Source organism: Hyperolius riggenbachi, chromosome 12 (genome assembly GCF_040937935.1).
Source record: "Hyperolius riggenbachi isolate aHypRig1 chromosome 12, aHypRig1.pri, whole genome shotgun sequence".
In the NCBI taxonomy this organism is placed as follows: domain Eukaryota; kingdom Metazoa; phylum Chordata; class Amphibia; order Anura; family Hyperoliidae; genus Hyperolius; species Hyperolius riggenbachi.
This window is the reverse complement of record NC_090657.1, coordinates 134,762,279-134,784,766: the sequence shown is the minus strand read 5'-3', so window position 1 is coordinate 134,784,766 and position 22,488 is coordinate 134,762,279.

Genomic DNA, 22,488 nt, shown 5'->3' with positions numbered 1-22,488 from the left:
AGCTCAAGCAATGCTTGACAGCGGTTGTGACACAAGCCGGTGTAGCAACGGGGTCGCTTATTAGGGGGCTCGGCAGTGGCAGTAGAGTCACCAGCAGAGGTGAGAGCAGACCTGTTCCCCTTGACCCCACGGGGAGGCTCAACCAGCTCACTGTGAGCACCAGGACCGAAACCCTCCTGCTCACTATGCAGGGTGACCCAGTGAGCTGTAAATGAGACATATCGGCCCTGACCTTGCTGGTCCACCCATCCATGGTGAGATGTACCCTGTCGCCTATGGAACAATCTAGCGACAGGGCAACATTATCAACTGTGCGGTGGTACAGGTTAGGGATTCCCCTCCAGGCAAAATAGTGACGGCTGGTTATGTGCCATTCAGGAATGGCAAACTCCAGGAGGTTGCAAATTGCTGACCCCTTCTCCACAATGGAGTAGGGGAGCAGCTGCTGGACCATGGCCTCTGCCAATAGAACAACACCAATTAGGAAGGGACAATGAATAGTGGATGGTATGGATCACAAAAAAACCCAAAACAAACAATTAATGAAAAACTGTATAAATGTTATTATTAATAGAAAAACCTGAAAAATAGTTATTCATAAAAACCACCTATTCCTGATCATTAAACCCGCAGTCACTGCCTCAACTAGTCCCTCAAATCACTAGACCGGTCATCCACTCAAACAAGCACACCAAACATATACACACATAGGTTTGGACAAGGCCTTGTCTGTATCACCCTCCTGAATCAACTCGTGGGAGCTGTTATATATAGCACTTTTGTCCAAGGGCTTGTGCGTTTACAAATCCAAGCAATCGGTTGATATAGTTCCACACTGTCCAGTAAGATCAAGCAGAAGATGCGTGAGCTAAATGCGGTATAAAGCCATGCAAAGCAGAAATGCAGACTTCCCTCAGAGTTCCAGCATACTCATATTCCAAGCAGCAGTGTGGCAGAAGTAGCATCAGCCAAGTAAGCAAGCATGCACGCAGAGCATAAGGGCCAATCCTGGCTTGCACAGATATGCACCACCTGTATGTGCAATTGCAGTCACAATGTTCCGACTAGGATACTGTGAGCCGGCCATGGGAACACATTGTTGACAGCGTCAATGCTGTAATCTTATACTGGATTTGCTCACCCGCAAGCCCTCGCACTGTTGGCGGTGTTCAGCCAGGCGTGGACAAGAAGCAGGTCAGGAGGTCCCCAAGTCCGCTTAAGAGATCCGGGGGTCATGCAGTGGGGCTGGAGGCACAGAAGCTCTGGTGCTGCGGGGGTGATCAGGCGGCTCGGCAGGCAAGCGGTGACGCCACTGGTAGCCTCTACATGTTTCACGAGCGTCTACTCGTTTCCTCAGGAGGCGTGGCTCACCGCGTAACATCCGCATGACGTTTTTATACATTTGCCCAATCAGGGCACATCGAGCTGGCCCCACCCACACTCAACCCTGCCGGCCAACGGCAGCGCGCGTCAACCCCCTCACACACTCCAACCCCGCCCACGGCAATCCGGTAGGCCGGGGAGGAGAGGGGAGGCGCGCACAGCCGTCAGCAGCGTCCATCCACCACCAGGTCTCCCAGGCAACCAACCAGGAAGTACAATGGGGGAGAACGGACAACAACATGCGGGGAATTGCGCACGCGGGGGACAGCATCATAAAACATTCATCCATGCATTATATAATTACATTTAATCTAAACTCTACACTTCTCCAAATTACTACAAAGTTAGAACATCTAGTCAATCGGAATACCCACGTGCATAAATATATGCAGTATCCCGTTAATGGCAGGCATTGCCTGCACATACACCTATACAAAAAGAGGAGAAAAACATGGTTCTGGGAATCAATGCAGGCATGCAGCAGCAGGATGCACCGGCCACAGACGGAAGCAGGGCACGTGCATCAAGCACACATGGAAAGCAGCAGGTCACATCGGTAGGAATGCAGCGAAGCCCTCCATCTCGTTTAAACCCGGGGGTGAAGTGGCCTTTAACTTAAAAATCCACCGGCACTCCCTTTGCATCAATAGTCTATCCGGGTTTCCACCCCTTATAGACCCATGGATGCGATCAATGCCAATGAACTTAAGACCCCTCGGGTCTCCATCATGGTACCGTCTGAAGTGCACCCCAACTGGGGCAGTGGAGCTCACACTCTTTATGCTTTTAACGTGCTCAGAGATGCGCTCCCTAAGTTCACGTGTAGTTTTACCAACATAGAAAACACCACAAGGGCATTTCAGTAAATAAACGACAAACTTCGTTGCACAATTAACATAGTGTGAAAGACTCCACTGCTTCCCGTCAGGGAGCAAGACAGAGGCACCAACATGCATAAACCTGCAGAATGTGCACCCACCACACGTGTATGTCCCTAGGACACGACAATGTGGTCTTGGGGCACCCAGCCCCTCAAAATGGCCCCTAACAAGGGTGTCCCTTAAGGAGGGGGCTCTCCTGAAAGTAATGTTGGGTCTTGGTGGAACCAACGAGGACAACCGCGAATCGTTAACCAGGATGTACCAGTATTTATCTAATATGCGTGTAATTTCATTGTGTTCCGCACAGTAACGAGTGCAGAATCTCGTCTGTCGTTTAGAGGAAACGGCCACTTTGTTTGGATTCAGCAATTTGTCACGGTCACTGTTAAGCGCTCTTTTATACGCCTTTTTTTAGAGTCGTATCCCTATATCCCCGTGCCCGAAAGCGTGCACGTAATGTGTTCGCCTTGTGTGCAAACATCTCTTGGTCACTACAGTTACGGCGAACCCGCAGATACTGGCCCACAGGGATGCCCTGTATTGTGTGCTGCGGATGGCAACTATCTGCCCGTAATAACGCATTAGTGGCAGTCTCCTTCCTGTATAGTCGAGTACTGATTTTGCCAATAGACCGCCAATAGACCGCTTAATCTCCAGATCCTGCAGCTACGCGGAGCAGAGCCGGCCTTTGGGGGGGGGGGGCAACTGGGGCACTTACCTTCCGTCTCGCGCCAGCGCCGGAAGTTCTGGTGCCGCTACTCTGGTCTGAACCAGACCAGAATAGCGGCAAAACCATCCCGCGCCGGCCCTGCATCGAGACGGAAGTTAAGTCCCGCCCGCTGCCTGCCAGCCACCTGCACATTAGTTCGGAGGGGAGAGCGAGCGAGGGAGGGAGAGCCCTAAGGTGAGGGGGGGAGATGCCCCCCTTCTCCACCGCTGCTCACAGCTCTCCCTCTTCTCTGCGCTGCTCCCCTCCTGCTGGGGGCACACCTGGCTACCTATTCTGGGACATATACCCCTGACTACATATACTGGGCACATATAACCCTGCCTACATATACTGGGCATATACCCCTGACTACATATACTGGGCACATATACCCCTGACTACATATACTGGGCACATATACTGGGCATATACCCCTGACTACATATACTAGGCACATATACCCCTGACTATATATACTGGGCATATACCCCTGACTACATATACTGGGCACATATACCCCTGCCTACATATACTGGGCATATACCCCTGACTACATATACTGGGCACATATACCTCTGGCTACATATACTGGGCATATACCCCTGACTACATATACTGGGCACATATACCTTTGGCTACATATACTAGGCACATATACCCCTTACTACATATACTGGGCACATATACCTCTGACTACATATACTGGGCACATATACTGGGGACATATACACCTGCCTACATATACTGGGCACATATACACCTGGCTACATATACTGGACACATATACCCCTGGCTACATATACTGGGCACATATACCCCTGGCTACATATACTGGGCACATATACACCTGGCTACATATACTGAGCACATATACCCCTGGCTACATATACTGGGCATATACCCCTGACTACATATACTGGGCATATACCCCTGACTACATATACTGGGCATATACCCCTGACTACATATACTGGGCATATACCCCTGACTACATATACTGGGCATATACCCCTGACTACATATACTGGTCACATATACCCCTAACTACATATACTGGGCACATATAACCCTGCCTACATATACTGGGCATATACCCCTGACTACATATACTGGGCACATATACCCCTGACTACATATACTGGGCACATATACTGGGCATATACCCCTGACTACATATACTAGGCACATATACCCCTGACTATATATACTGGGCATATACCCCTGACTACATATACTGGGCACATATACCCCTGCCTACATATACTGGGCATATACCCCTGACTACATATACTGGGCACATATACCTCTGGCTACATATACTGGGCATATACCCCTGACTACATATACTGGGCACATATACCCCTGACTACATTTACTGGGCACATATACTGGGCACATATACCCCTGACTACATATACTGGGCACATATACTGGGGACATATACACCTGCCTACATATACTGGGCACATATACACCTGGCTACATATACTGGGCACATATACACCTGGCTACATATACTGGGCACATATACCCCTGGCTACATATACTGGGCATATACCCCTGGCTACATATACTGGGCACATATACACCTGGCTACATATACTGAGCACATATACACCTGGCTACATATACTGGGCACATACACCCCTGACTATATATATTGGGCACATGTACACTTGGCTACATATACTGGGCACATATACACCTGGCTACATATACTGGGCACATATACCCCTGGCTACATATACTGGGCACATATACCCCTGCCTACATATACTGGGCATATACCCCTGACTACATATACTGGGCACATATACCTCTGGCTACATATACTGGGCACATATACCCCTTACTACATATACTGGGCACATATTACCTGACTACATATACTGGGCACATATTATCTGACTACATATACTGGGCACATATACTGGGGACATATACACCTGCCTACATATACTTGGCACATGTACACCTGGCTACATATACTGGGCACATATACCCCTGGCTACATATACTGAGCACATATACCCCTGGCTACATATACTGGGCATATACCCCTGGCTACATATACTGGGCATATACCCCTGACTACATATACTGGTCACATATACCCCTGACTACATATACTGGGCACATATACCTTTGGCTACATATACTAGGCACATATACCCCTTACTACATATACTGGGCACATATACCTCTGACTACATATACTGGGCACATATACTGGGGACATATACACCTGCCTACATATACTGGGCACATATACACCTGGCTACATATACTGGACACATATACCCCTGGCTACATATACTGGGCACATATACCCCTGGCTACATATACTGGGCACATATACACCTGGCTACATATACTGAGCACATATACACCTGGCTACATATACTGGGCACATACACCCCTGACTTTATATATTGGGCACATGTACACTTGGCTACATATACTGGGCACATATACACCTGGCTACATATACTGGGCACATATACCCCTGGCTACATATACTGGGCACATATACCCCTGCCTACATATACTGGGCACATATACCCCTGCCTACATATACTGGGCACATATACACCTGGCTATATATACTGGGCACATATACACCTGGCTACATATACTGGGCATATACCCCTGACTACATATACTGGGCACATATACCCCTGACTACATATACTGGGCACATATACTGGGCATATACCCCTGACTACATATACTGGGCATATACCCCTGACTACATATACTGGCACATATACCCCTGACTACATATACTGGGCACATATACCCCTGACTACATATACAGGGCACATATACTGGGCATATACCCCTGACTACATATACTGGGCATATACCCCTGACTACATATACTGGCACATATACCCCTGACTACATATACTGGGCACATATACCCCTGACTACATATACAGGGCACATATACTGGGCATATACCCCTGACTACATATACTGGGCACATATACCCCTGCCTACATATACTGGGCATATACCCCTGACTACATATACTGGGCACATATACCTCTGGCTACATATACTGGGCATACCCCTGACTACATATACTGGGCACATATACCCCTGACTACATTTACTGGGCACATATACTGGGCACATATACCCCTGACTACATATACTGGGCACATATACTGGGGACATATACACCTGCCTACATATACTGGGCACATATACACCTGGCTACATATACTGGGCACATATACCCCTGGCTACATATACTGGGCATATACCCCTGGCTACATATACTGGGCACATATACACCTGGCTACATATACTGAGCACATATACACCTGGCTACATATACTGGGCACATACACCCCTGACTATATATATTGGGCACATGTACACTTGGCTACATATACTGGGCACATATACACCTGGCTACATATACTGGGCACATATACCCCTGGCTACATATACTGGGCACATATACCCCTGCCTACATATACTGGGCATATACCCCTGACTACATATACTGGGCACATATACCTCTGGCTACATATACTGGGCACATATACCCCTGACTACATATACTGGGCACATATACTGGGCATATACCCCTGACTACATATACTGGGCATATACCCCTGACTACATATACTGGCACATATACCCCTGACTACATATACTGGGCACATATACCCCTGACTACATATACAGGGCACATATACTGGGCATATACCCCTGACTACATATACTGGGCATATACCCCTGACTACATATACTGGCACATATACCCCTGACTACATATACTGGGCACATATACCCCTGACTACATATACAGGGCACATATACTGGGCATATACCCCTGACTACATATACTGGGCACATATACCCCTGCCTACATATACTGGGCATATACCCCTGACTACATATACTGGGCACATATACCTCTGGCTACATATACTGGGCATACCCCTGACTACATATACTGGGCACATATACCCCTGACTACATATACTGGGCACATATACCCCTGCCTACACATACTGGGCATATACCCCTGACTACATATACTGGGCACATATACTGGACACATATACCCCTGACTACATATACTGGGCACATATACTGGGGACATATACACCTGCCTACATATACTGGGCACATATACACCTGGCTACATATACTGGGCACATATACCCCTGGCTACATATACTGGGCACATATACCCCTGGCTACATATACTGGGCATATACCCCTGACTACATATACTGGGCATATACCCCTGACTACATATACTGGGCACATATACCCCTGACTACATATACTGGGCACATATACCCCTGACTACATATACTGGGCACATATACTGGGCATATACCCCTGACTACATATACTGGGCACATATACCCCTGACTACATATACTGGGCACATATACCCCTGACTACATATACTGGGCACATATACCCCTGCCTACATATACTGGGCATATACCCCTGACTACATATACTGGGCACATATACCTCTGGCTGCATATACAGTGGTGTGAAAAACTATTTGCCCCCTTCCTGATTTCTTATTCTTTTGCATGTTTGTCACACTTAAATGTTTCTGCTCATCAAAAACCGTTAACTATTAGTCAAAGATAACATAATTGAACACAAAATGCAGTTTTAAATGATAGTTTTAATTATTTAGTGAGAAAAAAAACTCAAAACCGACATGGCCCTGTGTGAAAAAGAAATTGCCCCCTGAACCTAATAACTGGTTGGGCCACCCTTAGCAGCAATAACTGCAATCAAGCATTTGCGATAACTTGCAACAAGTCTTTTACAACGCTCTGGGGGAATTTTGGCCCACTCATCTTTGCAGAATTGTTGTAATTCAGCTTTATTTGAGGGTTTTCTAGCATGAACCGCCTTTTTAAGGTCATGCCACAACATCTCAATAGGATTAAGGTCAGGACTTTGACTAAGCCACTCCAAAGTCTTCATTATGTTTTTCTTAAGCCATTCAGAGGTGGATTTGCTGGTGTGTTTTGGGTCATTGTCCTGCTGCAGCACCCAAGATCGCTTCAGCTTGAGTTGACGAACAGATGGCTGGACATTCTCCTTCAGGATTTTTTGGTAGACAGTAGAATTCATGGTTCCATCTATCACAGCAAGCCTTCCAGGTCCTGAAGCAGCAAAACAACCCCAGACCATCACACTACCACCACCATATTTTACTGTTGGTATGATGTTCTTTTGCTGAAATGCTGTGTTACTTCTACGCCAGATGTAATGGGACACGCACCTTCAAAAAAGTTTAACTTTCGTCTCGTCGGTCCACAAGGTATTTTCCAAAAAGTCTTGGCAATCATTGAGATGTTTTTTAGCAAAACTGAGACAAGTCTTAATGTTCTTTTTGCTTAAAAGTGGTTTGCGCCTTGGATATCTGCCATGCAGGCCGTTTTTGCCCAGTCTCTTTCTTATGGTGGAGTCGTGAACACTGACCTTAATTGAGGCAAGTGAGGCCTGCAGCTCTTTAGATGTTGTCCTGGGGTCTTTTGCGGCCTCTCGGATGAGTTTTCTCTGCGCTCTTGGGGTAATTTTGGTCGGCTGGCCACTCCTGGGAAGGTTCTTCACTGTTCCATGTTTTTGCCATTTGTGGATAATGGCTCTCACTGTGGTTCGCTGGAGTCCCAAAGCTTTAGAAATGGCTTTATAACCTTTACCAGACTGATAGATCTCAATTACAGTACTTTTGTTCTCATTTGTTCCTGAATTTCTTTGGATCTAGGCATGTCTAGCTTTTGAGGTGCTTTTGGTCTACTTCTCTGTGTCAGATAGCTCCTATTAAAGTGATTTCTTGATTGAAACAGGTGTGGCAGTAATTAGGCCTGGGGCTGACTACAGAAATTGAACTCAGGTGTGATAAACCACAGTTAAGTTATTTTTTAACAAGGGGGGCAATCACTTTTTCGCACAGGGCCATGTAGATTTTGAGTTTTTTTTTCTCACTAAATAATAAAAACCATCATTTAAAACTGCATTTTGTGTTCAATTATGTTATCTTTGACTAATAGTTAACGGTTTTTGATGAGCAAAAACATTTAAGTGTGACAAACATGCAAAAGAATAAGAAATCAGGAAGGGGGCAAATAGTTTTTCACACCACTGTACTAGGCATATACCCCTGACTACATATACTGGGCACATATACCGCTGGGCCTGGCTACATATACTGGGCACATATACCCCTGACTATACATACTGGGCACATATACACCTGGCTACATATACTGGGCACATGTACACCTGGCTACATATACTGGGCACATATACCCCTGCCTACATATACTGGGCACATATACCCCTGCCTACATATACTGGGCACATATACCCCTGGCTACATATACTGGGCACATATACCCCTGGCTACCTGTTCTCGGACATTTCTACCCCTGGCTACCTGTTCTGGGGACATCTATACTGCTGGCCACCTATTCTGGGGACATCTATACCGCTGGCCACCTATTCTGGGGACACCTATAGACCTGGGGCTACCTATTTTTGGGAAACCACTGCTGTCAGATTGAGTGTATTTTGGGGAACTGCTGTCAGGTGAGAGGTGTCTACCATATTAAGGGGGCATTCTGCCTATTTATGTGAAATGCTGTCTGTTTATGTGCATCATAACTGCTGAATTTGTCTTGTTGGGGGCCTCATGGTTACTGAATTTGTCTTGTTGGGGGCCTCATGATTGCTGAATTTGTCTTGTTGTGGGCCTCATGATTGCTGAGTTGGTCATGTTGGGGGCCTCATGATTGCTGAATTTGCTGAATTTTGCAAGACAAAAGTTACTACAACAATGTGAATTTTGTGAAACGTGAACCTTAGAATTTCCAAATTAATTGAAACATGAGTTCCCCCACCCCAGCATTTAAAACCACCATGCAAATGTTTGTTTTTATATTGGTTGGCTTAGTGGCCTTTACCTGACATAATTGCTTTCAAACAATAATAATAATAATAAGGAATACTGCATTAAAGGCGGACAAGCCCATGAACGTGGCGATACGGTATATGGCCTACACTTATGGCTCTAGGCCCCACATGTGACACTCGCCCCAGGCCCCGCATACTCTAAGGCCGCCTCTGATGGGGAGGCAGTGCTTTAGTAGATCTTATAGCCTCAGTTATCAATAGCTGGGTGTTGTGAGCTGATGATCGAGTGGAGGAAGGTGAAATCTGCCCTCCACTGCCAGAGTGTATTAAAGATGGAGAGCAGGCAGGAGGGGTGCCAATCTCAGAAACTGAAGCAGAATGAGAAGGTGGGGGGTTCTGTGCTATAGTCCTCTGCATGGTGCGGCTTTGTGTAATGCCCCTTTGAGGTCCATTAACACTGCCATGTTACTTTTGGTGTTGACTTTTTAGGTGTGTGTGCAGAGCACCTGTCCCCAACCTTTTCAGATGTTTTCCTCTGCTCAGCCTGGTACTGCACAGCTTACACACAACTGCTAAGGGCCTTCTTCTGAGAAATATTTGTGCCTGAGGTTGCAGTTTTACCACCTACAGTTTGGGACATAGGAGTTTCAGCTGGAGGCTCTGACTGTGGCTCCTGCCTTCCATGGACTGCACTAGCAGAGGAGCTCATGATTGGAAACAGTAAAAAAGGGCGCAGGAGGCTAGTGGACAAATCGGGCACCGCCATTCACTCCCATAATAAATATCGTTTACTGGGCGCCGAACAGGAAAAAAGGGCGCCCGAGAAAAATAACTTTTCCAACGGCGCCCGAAGATTTTTAATGTTTTATAACTGCTTATGATGATTTACGTTTCCTATTTCAATAAAACATTATTTCAAATGTTATCCCTTACTGTTTGTAAAACATTATTATTCACAAAATAAAGCGATCAGTACGTAACGTGAATTGTAATATATTTTATCCCTTACTGTTTCTAAAACATTATTCTACACACAATACAGTGATCACTAAGGAGGGTCTTAGGTTCAGGCACCACCAGGGGGGTCTTAGGTTTAGGCACCACCAGGGGGTCTTAGGTTTAGGCACCACCAGGGGGGGGGTCACAGGTTTAGGCACCACCAGGGGGGTCACAGGTTTAGGCACCACCAGGGGGGGTCTTAGGTTTAGGCACCACCAGGGGGGTCTTAGGTTTAGGCACCACCAGGGGGGTCTTAGGTTTAGGCACCACCAGGGGGGTCTTAGGTTTAGGCACCACCAGGGGGGTCTTAGGTTTAGGCACCACCAGGGGGGTCTTAGGTTTAGGCACCAATACGGGGGTCTGGGGGTTAGGGGTAGGTACAGGGAGGGTTACTTACTAATTTTTTTTAAACGTTATTATACATTTCACTTTTTAAACGGAACATTAACGTTTTCACAATTGCCGATTTCATGCACATTATTTAATGATTTATAACTTTATAAAACATTTTTAAACGAAATATAGTACATTATATTTCTAAACGTTATCCATGTTTATCGTTTAAAACCCTGCGCCCTTTTTTTCCAGCGCCCCTTTTTAACGTGGGCATCACTAGGCCCCCTGGTGTGCCGATGTTCACGCTGCCTCCTCTGCCAGCTTGACTCTGACTCATCTGAGCTGGCATTATCATGCTCAGGCTGCTTATAGGTCTCATCCATGTCATCGTCGTCATAATCATCACTGTGGCTGCCTCCCTCATAGCCCACCTCCTCAATGTCCTCATCCTGACACTCCACCGCTTGGATGTCAAGTTCTGGCACCCCACCCTCAACAACATTATCATCCAAATGAAAAATCTTGGCATCATGCGACATATCGATGTCTGACCGCTGCAAAGCTTCATCAACAAGTTGTGAAATTGTGTCATCAAAGGGAATGACACATGGGTTAAGGGCAGCTTTTGGAGGAGGCATGGAAGTGCTGCTGGTGGTACTGCTGCTACTTTGTAAGTCAGCATTTAGGGAATGACTAATAGGGCTGTCTCCTGACACCCAGTTCACAATGGCTTCAGTGTGGCTCTGTGCAATAGCCCGTGGTTTCTGTGATGTGAAATATGATCGCATCAGGCTGGACCCCCTTTTGGGATCTGACGCACCACTGTCTGATGCTGAGTGTCCACTACCTGTGGCTGAGTGGCTAGTACTTGCTGCTAATTGGCTTCTGCCTGCCGAAGTCAGTCCCCGGACTGCTGTGGACTGACCCCTGCCTGGTGCAGAGTTTCCCCTGCCAGCTGCTGACTTTGCTGGTGGACCCTTGTCTGACATAACCGAGCCTGCACTGTCTCGACCACGGAGAGCTTCATCTCTGCCAGACATTGTTTATTTTTCACAAATTTTTAATAGTACAGTGGAAGGGGAATAATGCCAAATCAATTTTGCAAAATAAAGTGAGATAAAAGAAAGAATGAATAAAGGAAAGGAATGAATGCAATCAATTTACAGTGAAATTAAAAGCAGAAAAAAAATAAAAAGGATGAGAGGACTATTTATGTTTCCACATTGTTCCTTTTTGTAACTAAATCCACTCTCCACTACAGATCACAGCATGGAACTATCTAGCTTGCATACAGTCCTCCTATCTTCTGTAGTTGCCTATCACTAAATCACAGAAATCCTTACAGAAAGTAATAGTACTAGTAGCTAGCTAAAACAGAGATTAACAATAAGGAAAATAACAAAATAATGCAAGGAATGTGGATGTGTATGTCACTGGCTGCAGCCTGTGTATGCTGTTTTTGCTCACACAAACAGCACACAGCAATAACCACCCAGAAAGTGAAACCAGACCTTGGCTCAAAGCTTTTATACGGAGGGGTGGACTAGATTTCTATTGGTTGCTAATGGTGTAGCAGCAACTAAAAGTTTTAGCTGATTGGCCAGTGAAATGGTCGGTTTGCGAAAATACGCGTCCAAATGTACGCATAAGCGTAAGCTACGCCTATTGCGGTAACTACGCCTGCCAACTTAACTACAACTAAAGAGCGTTATATGCGAAGTATGCGTAGCGCACGTGTCTATGTGTTACTACGCTGGGGAACTACGCATGCGAAGCTACGCATAATACGGACTAAGTACGCATAGTAAACGTAGTTTGCAAAGTGCGTTGTATTGACTACACGTATTTTACTACACGTAGTTTTGCACATACGAAACACTACGACGATGCGTATGCGCCAACTACGATGCGTAGATTCGCATAGGCGTAGTTTCTGCTCAACCCGGTCTATAACAGATTCTCATTAATGGAACTGCACAGACAGCAGAAAAAGTAATTTAATAAAATAGATATAAGCTTTAACAATGGTAGATAAAGAACCATCGAAAGTCTGAGCAGCGATGAACCCATGGACTACTGGGTGCGCAGGCTTGACCAGTGGCCAGAGCTGTCACAATTTGCCATCCAACTTCTGGCTTGCCCTGCCTCAAACGTTTTGTCAGAAAGGACCTTCAGTGCAGCTGGAGGCATTGTCAGTAAAAAGAGAAGTCGCCTAGATCAAAAAAGTGTTCAGTACTTCACCTTTATCAAAATGAATGAGGCATGGATCCTGGAGGCTACTGCTTGCCTGAAGACTAAGTCAATCCCCACACACAGCATCTCTGTCTGCACGCCGTGTGACTGCCTGCCTGTAGACTAAGTCAATCCACACACAGCATCTCTGCCTGCAGGCCGCTTGACTGCCTTCTCCACCACCACCAACAGTGTCCAGGACTCCAGGTGGATTCCTGAATTTTTAAGGCCGCTAACAAAAAGAATAATAATTTTTCTGGTGCGTGTACATGCCTACCTAATTTTTCTGGCTGCAACAACAAAACTAAAGGCATGTACAAGTGTCAATTCCCCTTTGTGATCGTTACCTTGCCGCGGTGAAAGGGCTTGCGTATCACAATGAAGCAATGACCTATATGAGTGTGTTGGGGGGCACACCCGAGATAATAAGGTCGTTGCTTCATTGTGGACAGACCAAATTTGATCAGCTGGACAGTCACTGATGTTCTGTCATTGAGCTACCTCAGACTGATAATATGGGCTTGAAAACCGCCATCGCCTGCACTTTCGCCACTGAGCGCACCAGTCCAGCACGGGCATCACTACACAAACAGCTATTTGCGGTGCGTTACACAGTGAGTTTGGTCTATCAGTGTGAAGCAATACACTACTTACACTACTTGCTGATCCATGTATACACACGCAAGATGTTTTTTTCAAGCACTTTATGCCTCCGATTTAGGAATGCAATGTGATTTCTGCCCTTTAGGGATTATAACCCTGCTGTGTGTCAACGCCGTAATTTTCCCCGGGACCTTTGGCATGTATCCCACTCCGCCTTGCCCCCCTCCAGGTGTTAGACCCCTTGAAACATGTTTTCCATCACTTTTGTGGCCAGAAACAGTGTTTGTAGGTTTTCAAGTTCGCCTGCCCATTGAGGTCTATTGCGGTCTGCCGAGTTTGCCGGTTCGTGAACTTTTGCGGAAGTTCACGTTCGAGGTTCGCGAACCTAAAATCTGAGGTACGGGCAGGGTCGGACTGGGCCACAGTAGTACAGTTTTTTCCCTCGGTGGGCCCCACCTCCAGGTCTCTGGTGGGCCCCCCCTCCTTGTCTGACAGAGCTCCAATTGCTGCCTGCAACACAAAAATGCTCTTCTCAGTGGTGTAATCACTGAGAGCAGTGGCATAGCTAAGGAGCTGTAGGCCTCGATGCAAATTTTACAATAGGCCCCCCCAAGCACTCTATACATAACAATTGATACGACGTACCAAAACCTGCCGATGGCAACTACAGTGTCAGAGGTGCAAGAAGGGGGTGGGAAATAGCTTGTTAATGATTACCACTGTTCAAAGTATCTATAGAAGTGATTATTATGAGCAAAGGACCAATAGAGAGGTAAAACTGTACTTGAGGGAGGGCCCCTCTGGCCCAAGGGCCCCGATGCGGTCGCAACCTCTGCAACCTCTGCGGTTGCAACCTCTGCAAAGTAGGACATTACTTTATATTTAAGGAGACAAAATGTAGAAAACGGGAGCCCCCAATAGTGTATTATTGATGATATAAGATGACAGTAAATAAGCAAGAAGAGATATACTCACAAACACGGGTTGCCAGGATATGGCAACCACTACATGCACATATGGGGATATCAGACCTGTCCCCATTCAGGTTAAGAAGTCGCTCTCTGTAGTAGGAAAAAGAAGGGGGGTGTTTACACCCATCCACCAGGTGGATAACAATGTACGGTAATAACAGAGGTGCCAACAGAATAAAAACTATTTTAAAATGATAAAAAAAACAAGAGGGCAAGGGTGGACTTACCTCCCCAATATCAACACAACCACTGTGATCAGTATGCAAAAAACATTTAATCTGTACTCCAAGAAAAACACATGCAACGCATGTCGCGGGTCTCAAGCCCGCTTCTTCAGAGGCGCTCTGACCAGGAGGGTACAGAGGCGCTCTGACCAGGACATGACCTTCTAATGCTGCTCCTTTTTATGTTTTGCCTGAAGAAGCGGGCTTGAGACCCGTGAAACGCGTTGCATGTGTTTTTCTTGGAGTACAGATTAAATGTTTTTTGCATACTGATCACAGTGGTTGTGTTGATATTGGGGAGGTAAGTCCACCCTTGCCCCCTTGTTTTTGTATCATTTTAAAATAGTTTTTATTCTGTTGGCGCCTCTGTTATTACCGTACATAACTTTATATTGAAGGAGGGGACTCTATGCAAAGTTTTGCTGGGCAGCAGTGTCTCCGAATTACAATGCTGCTAAGATCATGTACATTTGGCCCTGTCCATAATACATCATGACCACGCCCACCTTCCGTGGCATGGTCACGCCCTTTTTTCACCGCAATCATGGGATGTGTGGGCCCCAGGTTGAAATTTCTTTGGTGTGCCCCCAGTGTCCCAGTCCGACCCTGGGTTCGGGCCATCTCTACCATTATGTACAAAGCATAAGCTGACCTGCTGAATTGTGTATTATCTGTAACCCATTGTTTTTAAGTTTCTACAGCACCACAAAAGATGTTGACATTATATAAATTCCAAATAATAATCATAATAATAATGTCTAATCTCGAAGTAAAATGTTTATCTGATTAGAAGTGGGAACATACAGTTTAAGTTTTATTTGTGATCAATACTATTATTTCACAAATTGAATGCTTCTAAAGAACTGTAGAACAAAATTCTGTACATGTGCATCAGCTCTTTAGGCTAATTGACAAGTTCCAACTTGTCAATTATGAAACAGCATAGGTTTCACAGGAGGATTCTTCTGTGCATCATGTGGGTTTGTATGCCTTAAAAAACACAAATTTCTGCCTGCAATATGATACATTATAATGGAAAAGCGCACACTGTGTCCAAAAAAAAAGAAAAACAGAATAGCAAGCACAGTGTCATTATTGTAGACGCAACCGAGAAATGCATTAGATGTAAAGGAGCCCATTGATTAACATGGGCTGTCAGTGCTAATGTATTTCCGAATTGCAAAAAAAATATGGAAACATGTAGTGCAAATGGAGCCTAATGGAATAAGGAAAAAAAACTCAATAGTAAAGATAAGTGAAAAATATCAGTTGAAAAGGTTTGATTATTATTATTAATTATTTTTTTGGAAATGGTGTTTAGCTAATTCACTCACAAGTTGGAGTTAGGCTTTAAATATTTATGTAAATATGCAACATCGAGTTTTAATTTATACTTATATCAGTTCACATATACAGTATGTATTTTTAAAATTCTCCATCAGTTATCTACAAATCTATAATGCTCTATCTCATCTAATTTTTTTTAAAAATTGTAAAACGTATTGTATGGATGAATACATTTTTCAAAATCAATTTACGAGAAACCGATCAACTTATGTATAATGCAACATTATTAAAATTAGATGAAAATCTTCCATCATACTATGTTAGACTGACATAAATATATAAACCTATAAACTGATTTAAATCCATCAATGAAAATAACTATTTCACTCGATTTTTACATTAAAGTGATCGTTAAGTAAACCTAAAATTCTAATAATATTGTTTTATTGCATTTGGCTTCCTTTAAGGGAGCAGTTTAAAAAAAAAACAAAAAAAAAAAACATTTGGACTTACCTGGGGATTCCTCCAGCCCATACCCCCCCCCTCCCCGTAGACCGCTAGGACCCTGGCATCCTTGTCTGCTCTTCCTTGGTCACGCAGGCAGCTTCAGTAATTGGTGACTTTGGGTAAAGCCATACGTGTGCGCCCCGCCACATGCCCATCACTTCATCACGCTGGTGGCCGTAAGCGTCATCTACATGTGCAGTTAAGTCTTTAGAAAACCATGCATGCGCAGGTGACCCAAAGTCACCAATTACCGGAGCTGCCTGCAGGACCAAGGAAGAGCAGAAGAGGATGCCGGGGGACCTCGCAGCATACGGGTGGCTGGAAAAGCCCCAGGTAAGTCCAAATTTTGGGTTTTTTTTTTTTTACTGCTCAGGGTCCCTTTAACCACTTTATGACAGGCTGACTTATTAAAACATCCTGTTTGAGCCTGTTAACGGCTCCAGGACGTTTTAATAAGTCACTCGTTCCCGCCGCCATTCTGAACGTGTGCACACCCCCGCCACTGTTAACTGTCGGGACACCGCAATCCGAGCGGTGTACTTATGGACCGGACAAAAAACAAAACAAAACAAAAATAACACATTTCCCCAAAAATATTTTAACCATACATTGTGATAAGTGGCGATGGCTCGAACCTCCGATTTTTGGTTTGCGAACCTCAAACGCAAACTTCCGCAAAAGTTCGAGTTCGCGGGAACCATGTGAACCGCAATAGACTTCAATGGGCAGGTGAACTTTAAAAACTACAAACATTGTTTCTGGCCACAAAAGTGATGGAAAAGATGTTTCAAGGGGTCTAACACCTAGAGGGGGGCATGGCGGAGTGGGATACATGCCAAAAGTCCCGGGGAAAATTACGCATTTGACACACAGCAGGGTTATAATCCCTAAAGGGCAGAAATCACATTGCATTCCTACATTGGAGGCATAAAGTGCTTGAAAACATCTTGCATGTGTAGACATGGATCAGCAGGTAGTGCAAGTAGTATACTGCTTTACACTGATAGACCAAACTCACTGTGTAACGCACCACAAACAGCTGTTTGTGTAGTGATGACCGTGCTGGACTGTTGCGCACGATGGCGAAAGTGCAGGTGATGGCTGTTTTCAAGCCCATATGGTCGGTCTGAGGTAGCTCAATGACAGGAAAACATTGACTGACCAGCTGATCAAATTTGGTCTGTCCACAATCAAGCAACAACCTTATTATCTTGGTTGTGCCCCCCAACACACTCATATAGGTCATTGCTTCATTGTGATACGCAAGCCCCTTCACCGCAGCAAAGTAACAATCACGAAGGGGAATTGACACATGTACATGCCTTTTGTTTTGTTGTTGCAGCCGCAGTGCAGCCAGAAAAATTAGGCACGCCTGCACATGCGCCAGACAAATTATTGTTCTTTTTCTTAGCAGCCGCTGCTAGCAGTGGCCTTAAAAATTCAGGAATCCACCTGGCGTCCTGGACCCTGTTGGTGGTGGCAAAGAAGGCAGTCAAGCAGCCTGCAGGCAGAGATGCTGTGTGGAGACTGACATAGTCTTGGGGCAGGCAGCTGCGGCTGGCAGACAGGCAGAGATGCTGTGTGGGGACTGACTTAGTCTTTGGGCAGGCAGTCACACGGCTTGCAGGCAGAGATGCTGTGTGTGTGAGGACTGACTTAGTCTTCTGGCAGGCAGTAGCCCTCCGGGATCTATGCCTCATTCATTTTGATAAAGGTAAAGTACTGAATAGAGATGGCCCAAACGGAATTCCCGTTGAGCCGCGAACCTTTAGTGCGTTCGACCTGCCCCCTATACTACATCATTGGTCTAAACTTTGACCCTCTACATCACAGTCAACAGACACATGGCAGCCAATCAGGCTGCACTCCCTCCTGGAGCCCCCCCCCCCCCCCATATATAAGGCAGCAGCATCGGCCATTTTCTCACTCTATGTGGTGCTGTTTTAGTGAGAGAAGCGCCAGAGGTTGCTGCAGAGATAGGGAAAGCTTAGTTAGGCTCTTGCTAGCTTGCATCTTGCTGATACTTGTTGCTGAAAAGCATCACCAAAACAGCTCTTTTGAGAGCTAAATGTTCTTGAGATGTGCTTTTTTTGTGTGTGGCCCACTGACACTACATATACAGCCCTGTCTATCGCAGCTGGCCCTTGCTAATTGCTATACTGTGCCAGGCCCAGCACATTCAGTGCATACCTTTTCACTGTACCTGTGTCACACTGTATCATACCACCAGCAGTCACTGCATACCTTTTCAGTGCACCTGTGTGACTGCACATTGTATCATACCACCAGAAGTCACTGCATACCTTTTCACTGCACCTGTGTCACATTGTATCATACCACCAGCAGTCACTGCATACCTTTTCACTGCACCTTTGTCACATTGTATCATACCACCACCAGCAGTCACTGCATACCTTTTCACTGCACCTGTGTCACATTGTATCATACCACCAGCAGTCACTGCATACCTTTTCAGTGCACCTGTGTCACATTGTAGCATACCACCAGCAGTCACTGCATACCTTTTCAGTGCTCCTGTGTGACTGCACATTGTATTATACCAGCAGTCAGCAGTCAGTGCATACCTTTCACTGTACCTGTGTGACTGCAGGACTGCGCATTGCATTATACCAGCAGGCACTGCATACATTTTCAGTGCACCTGTGTGACTGCACATTGTATCATACCACCAGCAGTCACTGCATACCTTTTCAGTGCACCTGTGTCACATTGTATCATACCACCAGCAGGCACTGCATACCTTTTCAGTGCACCTTTGTGACTGCATATTGTATTATAGCAGCAGTCAGTGCATACCTTTCACTGCAATTGTGTGACTGCACACTGTATTAGTCCAATCAGTGCATACCTTTCACTCCATCTGTGAATGCACATTGTATTATACCTGGCAGTCAGTGCATACCTTTCACTTGAATGGATGGCAGACTTGCCCTCCATAACAGATTCTCGTTAAAGGATTTCAAGTGTATGTCTCATCATTATACAGCAGGGCCTCGAAAAAGTACTCCTGTATTGTTATAGGAGAAGGCGTGCCATGCCTGCTGCCTTCCTTATATGTGTGGTGGCAGCCATTTCTCAGGCTCCCACTCCGGACTGGAATCAAACCCTGATTCATATACCTTTCACTGCATCTGTGTGACTGCCCTCTGTTTTATATACCAGTAAGTGCATACATTTCACTGCATGTGTGTGATTGCACACTGTATTATACCAGCGGTTCCTGCTCCTCTGCCCACAGCAGCCAGGTGTCCATTAAGGAAATCTTTGAGCAGAAGCAGCCAATGTCTGCCAGTCATCCCCTTGCCTGGCATCTGGCAATTGGCTTAGCGGAACTGTTAGCTCGCCACCTGTTACCATACTGGTGGACTCTAAGGCCTTCCAAAAATTTGTGGCGATTGTGACACTGCAGTGGAAGATACCAGGCAGCAATTATTTTTCTAAAGAGGTGATACCCAAACTGTACCGTGATGTTGAAAAGCAAGTGGTGTCATCTCTGGTACACAGCGTTGGGTAAAGGGTCCATCTGACCACGGATGCCTGGTCTGCAAAGCACGGTCAGGGCATGTACATTACTTATACAGCACATTGGGTCCTTCCTTGGATGTGTGGTGGTAGCCGTTTCTCAGGCTCCCACTCCGGACCCCTGGACTACTGGATGGGCAGGCTTGACCTGTGACCAGAGCTGTCACAATTTGCCATCCAACTTCTGGCTTGTCCTGCCTCAAGCTTCCTAGAAAGGAACTTCAGTGCAGCTGGAGGCATTGTCAGTGAGAAGAGAAGTCGCCTAGGTCAAAAAAGTGTTCAGTACCTCACCTTTATTAAAATGAATGAGGTATGGATCCTGGAGGGCTACTGCCTGCCCGAAGACTAAGTCAGTTCCCACAAACATCATCTCTGCCTGCACGCCGTGCGACTGCCTGCCCCAAGACTAAGTCAGTCCCCACACAGCATCTCTGTCTGCAGGCCGCTTGACTGCCTTCTCCACAACCACCAACAGTGTCCAGGACTCCAGGTGGATTCCTGAATGTTTAAGGCCGCTAACAAAAAGAATAATTATTTTTCTGATGCGTGAACATGCCTACCTAATTTTTCTGGCTGCAACAACAAAACAAAAGGCATGTACAAGTGAACGTTTGTGATCTTTACCTTGCTGCGGTGAAGGGGCTTGCATATCACAATGAAGCAATGACCTATATGAGTGTGTTGGGGGGCACACCCAAGAAATTAAGGTCATTGCTTCATTGTGGACAGACCAAATTCGATCAGCTGGACAATCATTGTTGTTCTGTCATTGAGCTACCTCAGCCCAATTAAATATGGGCTAGAAAGCCACCATCACCTGCACTCTCGCCAACATGCACTCCTACACGGCCATCTGTTTGCAGTGTGTTACACAGTGAGTTTGGTCTGTCAGTGTGTAGCAGCTGCAGTACACTACTTGCACTACCTGCTGATCCATGTCTACACACGCAAGATGTTTTCAAGCACTTTATGCCTCCAATTTAGGAATGCAATGTGATTTTTGCCCTTGCTGCTGTGTGTCAAATCCAAAATTTTCCCGGGGACTTTTGGCGTGTATCCCACTCCGCCATGCCCCCCTCCAGGTGTTAGACCCCTTGAAACATCTTTTCTATCTGGCCAGAAAAAGTGTTTGCAGTTTTAAAAGTTTGCCTGCCCATTGAAGTCTATTGCGGTTCGCGAAGTTCGCCTGTTCACAAAATTTGAGGAAATTCGCGTTCGAGGTTCGCGAACCAAAATTCATAAGTTCGAGTCATCTCTAGTACTGAACACTTTTTTGACCTAGGCCACTTCTCTTCTCACTGACAATGCCTCCAGCTGCACTGAAGGTTCTATCTGACAGGACGCTTGAGGCAGGGCAAGCCAGAAGCTGGATGGCAAATTGTGACAGCTCTGGCCACAGGTCAAGCCTGCGCACTTAGTAGTCCAGGGGTTCATCGCTGCTCAGAGTGTCTATATCTGCACTTAACCTGCCGGTCGAGGCATTGGTGGAGGGTGGATTCGGAAAGACTAAGGCGAGGCATTGGATTAAAATATGTCCGCATGTCCGACATCACCATGAGATCGCTAGAGCGTTCTGTCCTTGCCTGCGTGGACATGGGAGGAGGAGGAAGATTACTGGCAGTGGCATCTTTATTCCGTTGTGCTGTGACATCACCCTTAAACGCACTGTAAAGCATACTTGCCAGCTTGTTGTGCAAGTGCTGCATCCTTTCTGCCTTCTGGTAATTTGGTAATATCTCCACCACTTTGTGCATATACCGAGGGTCTAGTAGCGTTGCCACCCAGTACAGGTCATTCACCTTGAGTTTTTTTATATGGGGGTCCCTCAACAGGCTGGACAGCATGAAAGACCCCATCTGCACAAAGTCGGATGCCGACCTACTAGCCATCTCCTCTTG